We start from the raw sequence: 15952 nt of genomic DNA, 5'->3' as shown, positions 1-15952 counted from the left end.
ATTGGTGCGGTAACGCGGACAGAGCAGGGCAAGTACTAACCACTTGTTCAGTGTATGCTGAACCCATCAGTTTCCGGATGCTTGCGTGCTCTTGCCAATCTTGCACTAACTTACAAGTATAGAGGGGAAGAACTGCTGTGAAGCAGCCTCCTCACAGAAACCCTCCCTAGTGAATGTGACTCACAATCTCTCCGCTTGCTCTGATGTTAGGCTTCGGGTACCAAATTGCTCCTATGTGGTCATCGAGTTGAGGCAACCAAATGTGCAACCTAACAAAGCTGTCTGACTTGCGGAACAAAAAACATACTCATGGAGCGTACACCCTTCCTGCGTATCCCTGCTTACGCTCTTGCAGACACCTGTGCATTCTGTCTCTGCTGCTCCGGCAGGGGTGCTGTCCCTTAAATTGGTAATCACCAGGAAACCACTTCTGTCATCCAGGCGACAGACTATCGCCTACAGAGGAGTTGTCTCAGAACTGAGGTTTATCGACTGCAGACCGTGACTGAACATACATATCTACAACATAAAAGAAATAAAGCAGAACTGTGCACCAGGGCTGGTGACCCTAAAACTGCACTGCACAAATCTGGCGTCCACCTCTCACCATTCTCCCTGCTGGTAAAATCATGGCAGACAAAGAGGCCAAAACAAATAACAAATGCACCAAACCGGAACCACCTCTGCCTGACTCGCCCATTAAAGGAAAATCCAAAATAAATAATACCATGCACATGAGCCTTAAAAAAACCTGCCGAAGGGCATGACCTTGCAAAATCCACAAAAAACAACACAGACATGATGCTGCAGGAACTATGCGCTATCAGATCTGATATAAACACCATTAATGCTAGAGCGACAGGGGCAGAGACTGGAATCCGTCCATTGGAAGTTAAATCTTCCCTCTCAACTAGAGACATACAGAATCTACCCTTCAGAGCTCCCCCTGTAAACCACAGAACACCAATTTCTGGAAGTCACTCGACAACTACCAAACCCCCATAAGTTCCCTAATAGGCCGTAAATTGTCTCCTTACTCAGACTCGCTTTAAAATCTGGGTATATACATAGTCAGAAGGACATCCCGCAAACATGTGTACCAAATTGTGTATGTTATTATGAACCATGGGCTTCAGATTAATTCACTTTACCAAATATGTATTTTCTTCCTGCTCAGTGTACTTCTTTAGGTATGTTATGTTGTCTCACGGCAGGCCTCCCATGCCTGTGGATACAATACGCTGTGATATCAACATGTGTTATATTTTCCGGTACAATATTATCTCCAGGAGATATACTTGCTCCTTGTATCTCATCAAGTACACTGCTGTCCCTGTTCTGCTGAGATAGTAGTGTACTGTACCTGTAATGTAGTTGGTCATGTCTGCCACCGTAACCCTTTTCTAACTCCTCCTTTATAATTTTCACGTTGCTTCTTTTTGTTCTGGATATTGCTTTTCCATTTGCATGAGTTCGCTCTCAGTTTCCGTAAAGTTCACAGGCCATCGCCTAATCCCGCACATGAAATCTGTTTAGGGTACTTATGTACCTTGCTATGTAGTCATATCATTGATTCTTTTAATTTGTTTAAAAAACCCAATAAAACTCTTTGAAATATTTTTTTTAAATAGTCTTGACCTCTACTAATTGGATGTTTGTTGTTTTAGCCTTGAATTATTATGTAAGAAATGCCTATTTTTCTAAACAAGAGTGGATTCTTTTTTCTGGTGTTATCATTGTGCTACTGTGCGAGAGTGTCGCGCGTATACTTTACACATTGCCTCTTTAGATAAGCCTGACTGCACTGTGTCAAACTATAAGAGTGTGAGCACGAGTTTTCTTTTAGTGCTTCTCAAGATAACCCTGACTATGATTGTGGTTCCTGCTTGGGCAGGGTGCATACCTCTGCCAACCAGAAAGGCAAATTCAATAAATACAATAAACAGGAAATTTAATAAGACTAAAGACGAGTGCGGAAGATTGAAAAAAGTGAACAAGAAAAGAACCAATATGAAGGGTGGTGGTTAAAGCATGCATACAAGGGAGATCAAAACAGGGTTGAGGGTAGAAGCACAGGTGACCGAGAGCAACATGTGGTGTGAAGTGGGGATAGAAAAGTACACTAGGGCGACTATTTGAGAACACATAGAGTGCTTAAGAAAAAAGAAGTTTGCCAAAAGTGAACAGTGGTAGGATAGAAGCCAACCAGTCAGAGAGATGCTAAAGAGGTTAGGCTCAAGGAGAGTAACAAACACAAGAGGGGCAAGCTAGGACAAGCAAAGCTGTTGAATAAGAAACAAGCAAATAAGAGCAACAATAAAGTCAATCAATTGTTAGCAATGGGCGGGCTATAAGGTCTTGTGCAATCAGAAAGCTGTGAGGCCTGCTAGGTTTGACCTTAAAAATGCCACCTTGACCGAAAGTCTTGCCCATGTTCCATTATTTAGGTTTCTATTGCAAGAAAAACAACTACCACATTTTTGAGGCTGCTGAACAATTAACATATTGCTCACCAATAGTGGAAAAGAAGTAAAGATTGATTCTCTAGAGTTGCTGGAATCTCTGCTGGGTCCCAGCTTGCATTCACATCTATGCTTGCAAATTCATAATAAGTTTGTATTGTTCTTAAACCACATACAATAGCTCAAGGAAAACAAACAAAACTATATATCAGTGGTGGTTGGTGGATTTTTCAAGTGCTGGGGCCGCTTGTAGCCCAAAAGAACAAATTACTTACCCTCTGTACCGCTTTTTCTGGTGGCTACAGTATCCGCTGCCTGAGGATTCCTCACGTTTTGAATGACCTCCTGCACCAGCATTCCACAGAAATTATTTTCGTAGCTCTCCCACATTGACGAGGACGTCATAATAGCACTGCTCCACTCACGACACTGTATGATGTCACTGGAGCCACTGTATGAAGACCTCGTCGGCGTGCTGATGTCAGTTTCACCCATTTTTTCTGTGCCTTAAAAGCAAATGGGTGGACCGACAACATAACACACTTGAAACTGAAACAACTGACCACGAAGGGAGGGAACCAAGGCCTTGAGAGCCTAAAGTATTGCCCGTAATTCCAAAAGGTTGATGTGAAGCAACATTTCCTCTGGAGACCAAAGACCCTGTGATCTCCAGATCTCCCAGATGAGCACCCCACCCTGTAGTGGAGGCATCCGTGGTCACTGTGGCCACCGGTGGAGGAGGTTGAAAGAGTGTTTCTTGAGACAGGTGGCCCTGTGCACTCCACCAAGACAGAGACGCTGCAGTGTCTCTGAAGAATCTGACCTCTCTGAGATCTCCATTGTGCTGATATCAATGCCTGCGTGGGCACCGCTGGAGTGCCCTCATGTGCTAGCTTGCATGGCTCACCAATAGCATACAAGAAGCAAACAGCCCGAGCAGGCATAGGACCTTCAGGACCGGAACAACCGCTCCACTGTGAAATAAAGGAATCATCTCCTGAATGTTGGGAATCGTCTGCGGAGGCGGGAAAGCTCGACACACAGTAGTGTCCAGTACTGCCCCTATGAACATGCTGCACTGAGAGGGCACCAGGTGGGATTTGGGCACATTTATCGAGAAACCCAAGTTGAACAACAGCTGCGTTGTTGCATGTAAGTGACGCAACACCATCTCTGGAGACTTTTTGCTTTGAGCAGCCGGTCTTCCAGATTAGAGAAAACAGGAGTCTTGACCTTCTGAGATGAGCTGCCACCACTGCCATCACCTTTGTGAAGACCCGAAGTGCGGAAGTAAGGCCAAACGGGAGGACCACAAACTGGTAGTGTTGAGAACCTACCATAAACCGGAGATACTTCCAGTGCAACTTCAGAATAGGGATGTAAAAATACACATCCTGAAAGTCGATCAACACTATCACTATCACTTACACTATCTTCCTGCTGCAGCGCCAGAAGAATCTGAGCGAAGGTCAACGTTTTGAACTTTTCCTGCCCGCTGAGGTCCAAGATCGGTCTTAACAGGCCTTCCTTTTTGGGAATAAGGAAATAAAGGGAGTAACATCCCCGACCCCTTTCCTGCTCTGGAACCACCTCCTTCACACCTTTCTGAAGCAAGGCAAGAACCTACTGCTGCAGAAGGCGCAAATGCTCCTCTGAGCACCAGTCCTGGCGAGGAGGGTAAGGAGGTGGAAACTCTTGAAAACGTACGGTGTATCCACTTTCCACAAGATTCAAAACCCAACGGTCTGATGTAACAGATTTTCAATCTTGTAGAAAATGGGACACCCGACCCCCTACACGACCAGCATGCTCCAAGATGGGGGACCTAGATCTGCTTTCCCGTGGTACCAGTGGTGGGGACAGGGGAGGAGGAGGAGGAAGACTGCTGTCGAGAAGCTCCCCGAAGACAGCCTCTACCTTTTCCTCTGTATGAAATGTACAGCAGGTTCTGCTGCTGCTGTTGCTGAGGCTGCTGACAGCCTCAAACGGAAGCTGCCTACCCAAGACCTCAATACCTTTTGTATCCATAGCCCCTGGGCTGGGACTGCAGGCCCAAGGATCTTGCAGTAGCCCTACTGTCCTTGAATCTCTGCAGCGCAGAGTCCGCCTTGGTTCCAACCAATCTGACCCATTGAAGGGTAGAGTCGGTAAAGTAGCCTGTACATCTGGTGAGAAACCTGAAGATCTAAGCCAGGCATACCTTCTAGCTGCAATCAAGGAACCCATCAATCTGGCAACCGAGTCTGCTGTGTTCAGACCCAACTGGATGACCGGACGGGCTGCTGCTTGCAAATCTGAAAGTGCCTCAAGAAAATGAACATGATCATCTTCAGTAAGTTTAGGAGCCACTTGCCTGACAGAGCCCATTAGAGCATGAATGTACCTCCCTAGCAAACATGTGGCATTCATTGACTTCAGAGCCATACTTGCTGAGGAAAACACCTTTTTGGCTGACTGCTCTAACTTCTTCGAGTCTCTATCCCCGAGGTGGTAGGGAAGGATCCAGTTGACTGCTTGGAACAAGTAACTTGAACCACCAAGCTTTCTGGAGATTGATGGGCAGAAAGGAAAACTGGATCACCAGGAGCAGGTCTATACCTTCTTGCCATTGATCAAAAAACTGCAGGGGCAGACAAGGGTTTCTGCCACACTTCCATAATTGGCTCCATTAATGCCTCATTGAAAGGCAGTAGAGGCTCAATAGAAGAGGAAGGAGAATTTAGTACCATTTGACTTTACCTCAGCTGAGGGCAACTGAAGGTCCAACAATTCTGCAGCTTTTCTGATGACCAAGTGATAAGGGGCAACATCCAGTGAAGGTAAATCCTTTGGAGAAGAAAGCTCCCACTCAGGGGAAGTATCAAGACCATTAGCCTCATGTAGACCTTCAAATCCGTCCACGGAGTCGGGAATCTCCCTTTCTTCTGTTCTTGCTGGTACTCATCTTCCTCCAGCAGTCTATGCGCGTCCCTCCTGGAACGCTGCTTCAGGATCGGGGTCAGCGGCACCAGCCGTCGCGTCAGTGAGAACGGCGCCAGTGTCGAAGGAGGACCTTCCGAAGTGGGCAACGGCGCCGATCAAATCTGGAATGACACCAGCCAAACACCAGATGGTGCCAGTGATTGCGGTATAGGAGTCGAAAATCTTGGTGCCGGGAACTGCCAAGATAGAGCCGTCGGCATAAAGGGCACAAAAGGTGCCTGGTCATACTGATTGGGGATGCCCAAATTAAAGGGAAGTGGACCCACAGGGCCAGAAGGCACGTCGGTAGGGTAGGATGCCCTGGCAAACATGCCAAACATCATATTAAGAAAATGCGAAGGATCTGATCCTGGGAAAGGAGGATACGTTTCTGAATGCCCCTGCTCTGAATCCATCCGAGGCTGTATGGGGCCTAGGCTGTGGAGGCGGAGACATCGGTGCCTCCAGAGGTGAAGCCGCAGGAACAGGAGAAGACTCCCTGGGAGTCGGAGACTCTCTGGGTGCCTTGAGAGCCACTGGGCGCCGAAGAATCCCTGGGCGTTGGCGAATCCCTCAGTGCCAGAAAGTGGGCCAGAGTCGCCTGCGGAAAAGGAGAAGGCGACGGAGAGATGAAGTCTTTTTCATGACGCCGCTGTACGGGAGAGGCTGATCTCGAAACCCTGCCCTTCGAAGATCGACGCTGTGATCCATGTCTTCTCTTCTTCTTATGTTCTTTGACTTCGAAGTATGCTAGATCGATGACTACGACCTCTTAGAACCCCTCTTCTCCTTTTTCGCCTGTGCCATGAAGAGTTTGGCCTCAGGTTCTTTCAGCGTCTTCGGGTTCATCTTCCGACAGCACAAACACCCTTCAATGTCATGATCTGAAGAAAGACACCAAAGACAGTCGTAGTGGGGGTCCGTGATAGACATATGGCCCCCACACTCCTTGCAGAGCTTGAAAAATGACTGTTCGAAGTAGCCACTCTCACTGCCACATGAAGAAGAGGAAGAAACAAAGTAATCACAGTAAAATGGAGAGTCATAGAAAGAAAAACATTACGCGTCAACGGTGCAGAAAAAAGGGAACGGACGTCAGCACGCCGACGAGGTCTTCTTATGGCTTCGGTGACGTCATACCGTGTCGCAAGTGGAGCGGTGTTATTATGACATCCTTGTCGAAGTGGGAGAACTAAGAAAATAATTTCCGTGGAATCAGGCACAAAGAGTAATTCAAAAAGGTGAGGACTCCACAGGCAGATGAAACCAAAAGAAGCATTCTCCAGCACTCAGCCTCAGGCCTTACTAACCCCTTCACAGGCTTTCAAATTACACACTCACACTTAGACTAAATCACGCATAAAGCAAACATACACACGCAGTTGCAGGCACGCTTACAGTTACACAGACATATACATGCCCTCCCCAGCACACAGACAAACTCACACTCTAGCTGCTAAACACAAACGCTTACCTGGGGCAGACACATGATATCTGACTCCCCCATCCCTTTAAAGGCAGGCCAAATAACTTACACCCATTCAGAAGTCGGAATAGGGTTAAAGGTACTGAAGAAGGCTTTTTTCTTTATTTGAGCTTCTGATTGGGAACAATTGTCAAGATTGACAAGCTGTGAAACTCCAGTATCTGACATGCTGCACTGCCTCACGCTAGTGCAGCAAGTCCCATAAAACTGTGTCTGTGTGAGGCTGGGATTTAACAGCCTCCGCTTGAAACATGCGAAATACAGCTAGTGTAGCCCTCTTCTGCTGGTAAGGTACTATAACATGCAAACAAATGAGCTGTGAGATGGTTTGTGTTCATGTAAAAGCCGTAACATGCAGAGCAATAGTGGCAGAGCGAGGTAGTGGGTCCGAAACCGGTTGCCCCCTAGGGGCAGCTGCCACCATTATAGAAGTAAATGAAACATACATAAGTGGTCCTTTCTCATTAAGAACATGCTGCATTATCCACTTCCGTTTCTACATATATAATTAATTTCTGCACTGTCTCTTCTGTAGCAACCTGAAGAAGTCACAATATGAACCTTAAGGCCAAAAGTATTTGCTTTTTTAACTGATAAATTACATATTTTAACTTGAAAGTGGTTTATACATTTGTGGCTTTTAGCCAGTGAAATGCACGGGTGGCAACTTCAGCCTGCAGAGAATGATATGTGGTTGCATCAATTTCTTTGAGCTTCTTTCAAACAGAAATTATCTTCCAGTTGCCAGAGTTGAATGCTCTATCTGCCATGGCTATCTTTTGGCTTCTGTCCCTTTGTTATGCAGAATTGATTTCTCGCTTAATAAATAAATTACATGTTGCATGAAGCGGCTGACTGACAAGAAGGCAGTGAGTAAGTGTGGCCGGGGAAATGGGATAGGCTTAGTTTTAACCTTTAACCAGAAATTGAAACAACAGTACTGAAACAACGGATATATATTATTTTAAGTGCAGGCTGGAATTAATGCATCTTCAACTTTTTGTGGTGCAAAGTGAATGTTTACAATCTTTTTCCACCAACATATGGGAAATGTTATATTTTAACAGAATGACTGTTACTGAGAGAAGAGCGCCACCCCGAATTTACAAGAATTAGAAGGAGCAGTAAAGTATAGAAAGATTAGAGACTTAAAAAGTCAATTCATTAAGGGCTGCAGAGCCTACAATTCCGTATATCACCCCGGCACTCGCAATTTAAAAGCGCAAGTTGCCTCCGGCACAAATAAACAGTGCCATGTGGGCAGGAAAGCACACCACCCAGACCAGTGCACACAAAACACACGACTGGAATAAAGGGAGGCAATGTTGTTTCACTGCTTAGCGACATTAGCCAGGCCTTCTTTAATAAGCTCCTCAATTACCTGTGGCCACAGGAAAAAGCATTTCATCAGCGGCAGACCAGGAAATTTGTTGCTTTTTACACTCCGGTCTATAGGCAAGGAACTGGGTTCTGGCAAGGAAAAACACATTCAAGCAGCACTGGGCGGCAATAATTGCGACCAGCAGGTCATAAGAACCACAGCTGTAAAAGCTAGGTGTGTAATTAACTTTCTGCCTGTGCAGCGTTTCGGCTCTTTCGGAACAAGCATTGAAGCACTTCTGTCCAGTCGAGGAGGGGCAGCAAATCTTTGCAAAAGGATGCGGGCACCAGATGCAGATGTGATGTGCAGTCACTGGTTTCAAGCAAGAAGGAAGCATGTTGCAAAAAAACATTTGTACGTGCAGTGATAAAGATCACGTCTGGGCAAACACTCACCGGATGATCGCCAAGCTTCACACACGTTAACACATTTTGGAAGTGAATAGTTACCACAAAATGGCTTCCTTCAGGATTCTGCATGGTACCCAAGGACATTCATACACTTTCCCACTGAGCACTGATGCATTGTGATGATCGCAGATTGGCCAGATGAAGGCGGATACTCAACTGAGGCTCCCCTCAAAATATCAACAATTCCCCAAGTAATTTTTAATAGAGGCAAATAGTGCAGACTACACAAATGGCATGTGTATACGTATACATTTGAATACATTCTTTAGTATTTCAGTGGGTCTATTTAAGTATAGTATCACAGTACGTTTATGTAAAGTTTATTTCTACTTACAGTTTTTAAAATGGGAAGCTTTAAAAAATGTAAAATCTATTTTTCTCAGTTTTCACAATTCCAGGTTTGTTCAATCAGTACAGATGACCCAAGGCTAAGATAACGTTGTTACTATATTTAGGCCATTTGCGTTTGCTTCAATTTTCTAGTGAAAGGCAGGTTGATAAAATCTCACCATTCAAATTTGCAGCTAGATTGCTCCATACGGTAATCTACAGGAGAAGGTGGGGCAGTTTTATATGACGCTCCACATACTTCCAGCCTACCACGTCATACACATTATATAGGTCTTTTATTCAACCTGTATAGAGGAAACATTTCTGCCCCCAGGTCACTTAGAGGCTTTATAGACAGTCAACAATTCACTCAATGGTATTTTCCTGTGGCCTAATCGTACAGCAAGCCTGACAATCACTTCATGGGTGTGCAGAAAGTGAATACTGCTAGAAGATCCATTCATGTGAACATGGAATTAAAAGGTCCTTTACAGAGCCTCATAAGGCTCAAGGGTCATAATGAAAGATCTAAGTATGTTTACATTTGAAACCGGATTGTTTACACAGGAAATATAACTTTTCTGGGTGGAAAATGTCATTTCACTTGCAGAATTTGCAGACTTTGTCAATTCCGTGTTACTCCTGCATGCAGAGTTTCAATCAAATACTGCCAATCACAGTGTAACTGATTTTTTTCTCCTGCGAGGCTCTAGAAATGCAAGCTGGCAAGCGAGATTTGGTATCCCCTAGCACGGTGTCTGGTGGCTAGGAGGACTTCCAGCAAGATTTTCTAACATGGGCAGCTGTGGGCGCAGTCGGAGGGCTGCTTCCAGAGTACATTTTCTACTCAAGAGGCAGCAAAATCCTCTCAGAAGGCCACATGCACTGGCACACAGGGTGCCATGCGGGCTGATTTTTCAGGGCAGAACGGTGCTAAATCGCAGCATTGTGTGCATATTTCTTCCTGTTGCTGAAACTCTGTGGAATCTCAAGGAGTTTTTATGTAACTCCGTGGAATTCCGAAGAGTGAAATTAGAGGAGTACCGCCCATCCCTACATATTGCATGTAGCATCAAATTTAAGAAACTCCATCAGACTAGATGGAAGTTCTAGACCGAAGGACAGCATTATCCGCTTTGTTGTAAAAAGGTACATGTTTTTTTACCCAGTCTTGGTATGCCCCGACTAAATATTCTCAGCTAACCCTCTGCATCATTTCTATAGTGCTTGAATAGAAAAGGGGCCAGGCCACAACCCTGGCATACACCTTTCCTGACGGAAAAGAATTTGGTAATTTCCCTCCTTGGATGGCGTGAACTCTGGTGGTGAAATTTTCAGGGATAGGCATCAATCTTGTTTTAATGAAAGCCTTTGAACTATCATTGGCTTTTGATAGGCTGCAACATGCTGTGATTACAAAGGATGCACATGCAATTATACTCAAATTTATCCACATTCTCATTTTTTAAAAATCATAATAGTGGTGCCTACCAATAAAAGTATTTCTTTGGGTTTACCGCAAGGTATTTTCAAATAATAACCGGGACCTTCTGAATATCAAGCGTTTCTCATCAATAACCCCCTTGTCCTGAGGTTAAAGCATCTATATAGTATCTGTTATAATCTCTTGTCATATTTTCCCCATGTTTTATTTATTTTACGTATATTGTATCTGCAAGATAATCCTTCCTTCTCTGATGCCCGTTCCACCTTCCCCTTTCCTTTCCCATTTGTTACTGCCCTTCAGTTGGTCTAGACGCTGCCTTAGAATGTTGGGGATTGGCAGCCTGACTGAGAAGATAGGAGAGAATGTTGTGCTCTGTTTCCTGAGCTGCTTGGCTGGTGGTAAAGTGGAGCCCAGTTATCAGAGTGGATCGAAATTGCCTATTATGGAGCATGCCACAAAAGTGTGGCTGAGGCTTCCTCGTCCACTGCATATTGTGTAGTTCAGATCACCAGGCTTTTGCTGGATCGTTGAATAACCTTGATAAACTTTGACATATTTCATTGCCATTAGATAAAAGTGTAAGCATTGTTCAGTAGTGCCATGACCAGAACTAAAGCCATACTGAGAATCATACAGAATCCTTATCTCTTCAGCCCAAGATTGAAGGCACAACATAGAGACCCTGACAATCACCCTAACAAACAAATATATCAAGGAGACTGACCAGTAACAATTTGAATTTTTCCTGCTGCTTTTTTTTAAAGATCAGAATAATGATAGATTCTTGCCCAGAAGCAGGGGTGGATTAAGATTACATTTATATAAATCCACAGGAACTCAGTCAGTAAACTGTTTTATGTACATTGTGTGTAAACCAGATTCAGCACGATAAAGTCCTTTTGCACTTTAGGGTAATCTTAACTTTTAACTATATACATGCAGGGTCAAAATGTTTATTTCACATCTCCCAGTGATCTGTACTAGCCACATCAATCATCTTTAAAATAAACGGATGGCAACTTTAAATTGCATTGACTGACTGACTGACTCTCCCCCTCCCTCCCCCCCCCCCGGCTTGGCAAGGATAGCACTGTGCTAATCCTATGCTTAAAGACTTTGATAGAAAAGCAAACATTTGAGGTGTGCAAATTTACAGTGTCGCTGGTGTTGAGAATGTTGTATTTTGGAGATACTTTCCAGCTAACCTTGAGAACTATATATCAAGCATTGTAGCAAAAGCACACCAGAAAAACAAGAACCCAAGCCCTCAAAGATGGATTATTGTCATGAAAAAGTGATGCGTTAACAATAAGAACTAGAATCAGTTATCAATAACCACTTGTGAGTTTCTCTAATACCCAATCACCTTTTCTAAGTTCACAAATAAAACTAGGTTGGGTGTTCTCATACATTCTGAAGTCTGTGCACTTTTGGTTTGATACTAAAAACTCACATACTTTCTTACTTGTGACCAAGAAAACATAAAAAGTGTTCACACCCAAGCTAGCGAACCAGTTAGGTGGGAGCAGTGAAGTTTGTATTCAGTACTGGGAAAGCTGAGGGCATAGACTTCTTAAGCATCTTGAAGAAGACTTAGAGTTTTCAATACCAAAAAGTATGGATTAGTCACCCCTGCAAGACTTTTAATTGGCATCTCAGACCTCACAGAAACTAGCAAAAGATATGAGGGAGGTGAAGCTGGCAGGACTAAGAGGGAGCAGACTGTATGCAGCTGAAGCTATAAATATTTCCTTGGATAGAACAAAATCCCTCTGGTTTCAATTCCTCAGCAGACATGGTGGAAGGAGGCATGAACACAGCTGTATGTATGAACTACCAATGGATGTACAAATGGGCAGACTACAGCTAAAAAATCTCAAATGGACCGTAGAGGAACTCTTGAAAGGAATGATGCCCCCTTTTCCTTTAGGTCTTTACTCCAAAGAGCTCTTTAAGAAAGGGAAACACATGGATCATTTCCATGTTAAAAATATCTTGGTTTGTCCTACTGATGAGTTATGTGACTTTGTGGACATGATTCAAGAGATTAAACCTGCTACCTATCCAACATATACTTCCATACTGAGCTTTGCCACAGAAGACATTTGTTAAAGGCTACCTTCGGACTAGTTCTTTCCAATTAAATTATAGAGCTCCCTTCTACAATGAATTGATTATCTGTGATGCAATATATTTGACATATTTTGGGTTTTTCTAGGGGTGATCATTGATGGGTCCATGTGCGAGCCTGTGTTTGCACATTCCTGAAGAACAAAAGGTTGTAATGGTGAATATTGCAAACTACCCACTAATCTCACTTTTCATGCAATATTTTGGAGAGAGTTGTTTCAGACAGTTGGCAAACTATTTATAGAAAGGCAGAAATATTAAGCTGTCGCCTTCCAAATCTGGTTGATAACACATTTATTTATACAGTTATTTAAAAAAAATAGCAATATGGATAAAACCAACAAATATATATATATATAAAATCTCCTATTTTCTCAATAAAGCACCAATCACTGACAGATTGAGAAAATACAGGTACTCTTTGTTAAAGGGTCTGCTCTGCTCATCTAGTAGATGACCTTCTAAAGTATAAGAGTTAAGAATGTTTATTAGTCAAGTATGATCTATCAACAGCAATTAACATGATAGACTACTGGGTATTGCTGGGGTTGATGAGAGGCCTTGATAGAATCTGAGGAGCAGACTTACAGCGACTATGGTTGTTACTAGAATGGAGATCCTAGCAGCCACCCATGGCATTCATAATTTAGCCCTCTGTCTGTATTTGACTGGCCATGGAACTATGCTCTTCCACTAGCCATTTCAAATTTCAGACCTTTAGGGGATAGAATGCAAAGGCCATCCTCTAGTAGCATGTTATTTTCTGCCCACCAGAGGGACCTAGGTGGTTGGAGATGAATTGGCACAAGTCTAACCCAGAGTGAACAATTCGGAAGAAAGTAGGTATGGAGTATACATTCAGAGGAGGCTTGGATATTTGCATGTTCTTATTAACCCCTTCGATGCTCATGACGGAACGGTTCCGTCATGAGCATCCGTTGAGCTGTGCTCATGACGGAACCGTTCCGTCATGACCACACCCATTTTTATTAGGGCCCAGCACCGGCTGTAAATCTGCACCGCACGGACGAGGTTAACTTCATCAGACTCTGATCTCTGCAAAAAAAAAAAGGAAAACAATCCATAATCGCCATCCATTGGTTTATGATTGTGTATTTGTAAAGTTTGACTATTATTAAACACTCATAAATGTTTAGTAGAGTACTCTTAGAAACTGGTTACTGTAGGTTTCAAGGAGTGCTCCTAAAATCCTTTTGAGAATTCTAATTTTGCATGAGCAAATATACTCATTTATATTTTATCAAGCAACAGTCATCCTATCTTGGTAAGGAAAACATTTTTCCCTTAAGAGGATGCCTATCTCTTAAGCACCCACTGATTTTGTGGCTGTTCCCTTCCCACTGTGGAAAGGTATTTCCACCAGCAGTGCAATGAAGTGAATCCCCAACTGTTTACAGGGTGGCAATTTATCAGAAAATGTTTTTTAAATCAAAAAGCAAGATTGTTTGTCCGTGTGCATAAACATTAAGGGTCCCCTGCCTTGGGGATACCTATGGTACAGATATTCTATAAAACAAAAAAAAACTTTGTGTGACCACACCTTTTAGCTCACAAGCAGGGGAGGGAACATGGTTATTTCTATAGGAGAGGGGGCAATTGGACAGCAAGTGAACTTACTCTAAAATCTATAACTTTGTGAGTATTAACAAACCTTCTTACTGGGGTTTTAGACCCATTTTACACACCTTCAATTACAACAAAAGATGGTGTAAATGTGTAAATTGGCTGTGAAAAAATATCTACTTCCAGAGGAGTAATCTTAGTACAGAAGGAAGTGTAAGGTAGCAGGAATTTCCAGGAAAATACATGACTTGTGTACATTTCCATTAGTATTCCATGTATACTTTGCCAATAGTCAAAAAGCTATTCAAATAGTAGGGGAAAATTGAATTGCTTTAGTGAATTGCCACTCTGGCTGTTTCAACAAATTTTTCATATGGCAGCCATAGATGCTTTTACTGTTAAGTACAGGTTTGGCTATCACACTACAAGTGCAGACTCAAGCCTTCAGATGGGAAGGTTAAGAAATGCAGTATAATTAGGCGTTGGCGGTAAATTCCGTTCCGCTCGTGGAAGTTGCGGAATTTGGGTAAATTCGCGTTCCGTGGAGAATGCGGAATTGCCAAAACTTCTGCGAATCGCAGAATTTTTTGCTTGTTCGTGCTTTTAAAATGCATTCAAAAAGCAATTCTGCGTGTTCGCAGAACTTTTGCATGCTTGCAATGATTTTTTTACTGTTTGGCGGAGCTTTGCGTAGTGAGACTACGCAAATTCCGCCCACCCCTAGTTATAAGTAGGACTACTTTGTTGTCAAACTAGGAGGAACCAAAATGGTAGAATATGACCTATTGAATGCACAGAGGTTTCATTCCAAGAAGATCACTCCCATTCTCCATGAGTTGCATGTGCTCTCTGTGGGTTTCATATCCAGACACAAGATAGTCATTATGGTCTAAAAGACCCTCCTTGGATCTTGGCCACAGCATGTACAACTATGGGTGAAAGACTATATCATGAGTGTCTGCCTAGTCTGAGTGGAGAATCTAGATCCTGGCTTGGGGAATTCTCTTATGGAGGGCTTCCTGCAAACAAAGACAGCCCTATAACCTGGCAAACCCAGACATTTGCTTGGGATGACAATAAAAAGGAGATGAAAAACTATTTCATCCAAGGAAACTATTTCATTCCTGCTTGATTGCTTTATTGAATGTCTGCTTCTCCGTGAACCTGTAAAACTGACCAGTACAGTTGGAGGCTACTAAAGATAAGCAAAATAGCATCCTTCAGTGTCAATAAGCTAACAAAATGTTCTATTTGAAGTTTTTTTTAATAAATGAATGGGTCTATGTACCATCTCTCACTCTTAATTTGAAAAACCATCAAGGTAAAAAAAAATGTGTAAGCAGTGTCATTGTAAAGTGCAAGTTGTTCAATGTGCTACCTATGGTAAGTTGCCTTTTGTTGTAAATCTTTTTCCTTTCAATAAGTTCAAAAGATGCATATGATTTACCATAGGTGAAAATGGCATTGGATCTACTTATGTGTCATGTATGTAAGCGCATGCTGGAAAAGCCACTTTGGGGCAGTATTGAGGCATTTTGCCTTGGGTATCCAAATGTTTGGCCAGCCTTACACCCAAGAGGTGGTGTACTTCCAGTTTTAAAAATTAACAAATCAAATTGGAAATGCAAAGCACTTGGATGCAACAGTTAAGTGCTGATGAAACAAACCTTTAGAGCTAGAAGCACTACCAGACAAACTGAAGAGAGTGATAGATTTTAGTGAATGACCAGTGTCATAAATATAAAATCAGGTAAGCATGCT

The 15952-nt window shown here is 43.1% G+C and overlaps 1 protein-coding gene across 1 annotated transcript in view; it reads right to left on the bottom strand.

The window, feature by feature from the left end:
- ZNF423 (zinc finger protein 423) overlaps positions 1–15952 on the bottom strand; it is a 536708-nt gene that overhangs the window by 364630 nt on the left and 156126 nt on the right. The gene's annotated exons all lie outside the window — the stretch shown is intronic.

This window comes from Lissotriton vulgaris, chromosome 12 (genome assembly GCF_964263255.1).
Source record: "Lissotriton vulgaris chromosome 12, aLisVul1.2, whole genome shotgun sequence".
NCBI classification, from domain to species: Eukaryota; Metazoa; Chordata; class Amphibia; order Caudata; family Salamandridae; genus Lissotriton; species Lissotriton vulgaris.
The sequence above is the reverse complement of the archived record's forward strand: the minus strand, read 5'-3'. Positions and strand labels throughout refer to the sequence as shown.